Source organism: Aegilops tauschii, chromosome 5 (assembly GCF_002575655.3).
Source record: "Aegilops tauschii subsp. strangulata cultivar AL8/78 chromosome 5, Aet v6.0, whole genome shotgun sequence".
Taxonomy (NCBI): domain Eukaryota; kingdom Viridiplantae; phylum Streptophyta; class Magnoliopsida; order Poales; family Poaceae; genus Aegilops; species Aegilops tauschii.
The window spans coordinates 409,683,073-409,686,923 of NC_053039.3; positions in this window are offsets into that span (position 1 = coordinate 409,683,073).

The window sequence follows — 3,851 nt, forward strand, 5'->3', positions numbered from 1 at the left end:
GGCGAAGAAGAGCTTGCACGGGGGAGATGATCTGCAGGTAGCATCACTGGGGACGCCATCATCCGATTCCGTGCTCGCGAGAAAGTTGACATGAAAGCAGTTTGTGTAAGTGTAGTATCTATTTGTGGTCACTCCAGAGATAACACCAAGTTGATATCTTTGTCCCTAAAGCAAAATGAGAGGAAAATTAAGCTGGACAAAAAGACAATGGTAAAAGCAGGAATTAACTGACAGATCAAGTATTTCGTACCTCACTGTGGTCATAGTCACGCAGCAATTGCTCTAGCTTCGTGCGAACGTAGCCCTGCAGAGAGGTGAAGGCTGACCTCTTTGCAGCCAGCTTCTCCAAGGCCGACTGGCATAGATCAGGTGCCATTCTTCGCGCCGGTGCTGCAGCAGTGTCTTTTCCTGCTGCCACCAGCTGCCTTATCATCATCTTCAGTTGCGCCAAAGTATCATCGGAGAGGACCGAGCCCCGGTGGGGCATCAAAGAACGCATGGAATCGAGTTCATCGGAGGACAGCCCACCGAGAAACGCCTCGTAGGCGGCAGGCTGTCGGTGTTTGGCGGCCATTACCGCAGCAGCTATGTCGCCGGGGGAGGTTCCACACTGTGTGGCTGTGGCCCACAACTGAGGCTTGTCGCGATCTCTGCAAAGCAGTAGCACAGCTTTCTGCTCATTCGAAATTCCGGGGGAGCTGCAGATCTGGGCAACAATGCCATCGAGAGAACATGATTCGACACGCGACATGGATCGAGGATCAAGAATGTCAGCCGCTCCAACCTCGGCGGAGACGTCCTTGAGCAGAGGGAATACGGCGTCGTACCAGATGGAGTTGGACACGGGGTCGTTCATGGGGCCGTAACAGTGTCCGGCTGCCAGGACAGCGCGGATGAGGTGGCGCTCGCGTAACGCACGGACCGGCAGCCGGCCAAGCGCCTCCATGTATAAGCCATGCATGGTGTCGAGAAGAGATGTCCACAAAAAGGTGGTGAAGTGCGGGTCGTCCCGCCAGAAGGGGACTCTGCTCTCCACTCTCCTGAGGTTGTCTCTGTCTAAAGCAGTTGAGAGATGGACGGTGTCACCATGGCCCAGACGAGTTGAGGTGATGATGGTGGTGGAGGCATGGTCTTCAGATACGGTGGTTGTGGGGAAAAGCTCTTTTCTGATGCTGATGATCGTGGTGACATTCCCACTGCCATCCCGGAAAGTGCTCGGAGTAAGGGCAGGAGTCGGCGGCGGCGACCATGGGTGGAGCAGCAGGTCGCAGATTTTGTAGACGCAGTCGGCGCTGAGCCGTTCTCCTCCACGCAAAGCGTCCAGGAGGGGATCCAGCAGCTCACGGGGGTACCTCGACGTCATGAGCCGCACGAGCTCGTCTGGCGCAGAACAGCCCCTCGCATGGCGCGCGGCCTGCTTCAAGGCGGCTTTGGTCCTGGCGGCGTCCGGGGCCAGCGGACACCGATGCCCTCTGAAGCAGCCCTGCTCGACGAGCATGACGGCGAGGGGGAGGTCGTGGCCCGCCATGGCGAGGCACTGCTTGGCCTGAGGCTCCGTGAGGTAGCGGAAGTAGCACAGCATGAACCCGATGAGGCCCGCGCGGGACCTGCGAGCGCCGTCGGCGAAGGTGAACTTGTCCCTGGTTTGCTCTACTGCATCGGCGCTGTGCTCGACGGGCCGGACGTAGTGGTCCTTCTCCTTGGCGAACGTGCTGATGGTGGTGAGGAGGATGTTGGTGACGGGGTCGCAGAGGCCGACGGCGAGGCCGCTCCGGGAGATGCAGCGGGCGAGGCCCGGGATGTCGTCCATGGGAAGGCGGCGGGCCGCCTCGAGGTAGAACTTGGCTATGTCTTCAAAGTACTCCGGCGCCAGAGGGTCCATGAGAGGCGGCGGCCGCTCGTTGCCCATGGTCTCCGTGAAGAAGAACGTGCTCTTCCCCGTGGTCGAAAAGAAGCACCCGTCACGGGGAGGGTCGCCGGCACCGGCAGGATCCGCCGCCGGCGCGGGCATGATTTGGGGGTTTTGCTTTGGGCACGCTAGTGTTTCGATTTGGATATCGTTTTGAGGACGCTAGGGTTTCGATTTGGAGAGATGCCAGCGTGTCGTGAACTCTTTTGTTTGGTTTTGTCTGGTTTTGTCTTGTCATTTAAAAAACATATACTATAATTGTTTATGTGTTGCAATATAAAAGCGTTTTTTACACTAGTATATTGTCAAAAACGCTTTTAAGCTTTTTTTATAATTAAAAAAACTGTTGAGTAGGTAATTAAAAACGCTCTTAAGCTGGGACATATAGAGTAGGTAATTTCTTGTGCGTTACAACAAGACATACATTGTTTCTTCAGAAAAACGGTTGAGTATAATGTATATTAGGAAGTATAGGATAGACTAAGATTTGTTCCTACCTTGTGTTACTCCAAGTTGGTCATTATACGACTATATATATGGCCACGAGGTTCAAGCAATAAAACAAACTATTTCACCAATCCTGTCTCTCCCTTCTAACATGGTATCAGCCTAATCACGATCCAAACCCTAGCCGCCGCCGCTTCCGCACCCGCGCGCCGCCCCCGGGGCGGTCGGCCTCCATGACCGCCGTCGGGGGCCGCGCCGCCCATACCTAGGGTTCGTCCGTCGGCTGTGTTGGCCGGCTGCCCTAGAGAGTCTTTTTCCCGAGCCCTTGCTCCGGGTTTTTTCGCTCTCTCGCCGGTCGTTTTGATCGGCGTTTTTCTTTTTGGTTTTCCGATCTAATTTTGATCGGTTTGCATCGCCCGCCGCCGCCGTCGACCCCTGTGCGCGTCTACTCCGACACCGGCGTGACCAGCCGGCCTCTCCTCCGACCCGGCGGCCACGCGCGCCGAGGCGGCCTGTCCGGGCCAGCCGCCAGAGCGCGTCGGTCCGCCCGTCGCCATGCGCCGGCCGTCACCGCCCTGCTCCGACCGGGACACCTGCATCGCCCCGACCCGGCGGCCTCGCGCCATGCGACGGCCAATCATAGTCGTCGCTCCCGCGCCGGCCCGCCCATCGATCCACGTCATCCGCCTCCGCCGCGTCTGCATGGCGGCCCTGCGATCTACCTCGTCGGGCTCGTCCTCGGCTACGTCGGGCTGACTGCGTCAGACTCGTCGGCTACCTCAGCTCGGGCCCCGCTGCTACGTTGGTCGCTCGGGCCTTTGGCAGCCCGGGTGCCGGTGCTGACAAGCTCGTCCGCACGACGTCCCACGTCGTCCGTCGTCGCCGGCCTCATCCCAGACTCCGCCGCCACCACTCCTCCACCGAGCGGCGTCCCCGACCTCGCGCGCGATCGGCTTGATCACCCGCTCGCCGCCGCGATCCGCCTCCTCTACGCCGCGCGACCGACCTGGCCCGTTGGTGACGAGCGCCTCCGCAGGTCCTGTGAAGATCGTCCTGAGTACCGCGCGCCTCTCCACCAATCGAGCATCGGGCTGCCGCTGTGTCGCCCCGTCGGGCCGCAGTGCTGCCGCCCCGTGGTTCTTCTCGCGGCTGCATCGACTCGTGCGTCGCCGCTGCGTCGCCCCTTCGGGGCGTAGTGCCGCGATACGCGGTCCCCGCCGCCGCCCCGAGGCCGTCCCCGCGGCTGCACCGACAAGCGAACCGTCGTTGCGTCGCCCCTTCGGGCCGCAGCGTCACGGCCTGCGGTCCCCTCCGCCGCCCCAAGGTCTTCCCGCCGTCGCCCCGACCCGCCTGCCGTCGCTGCGTCGCCCCTTCGGGCCGTAGCGCCGCGGCCCGCGTTCCACTCGGCCGTCACCGCGCGTCGACCTCCCGTGGTATGCGCCGCGCCATCTCCCTTGGCGTGGGAACGCCACCGTCCGCGCCGGTCTTCGTCGCG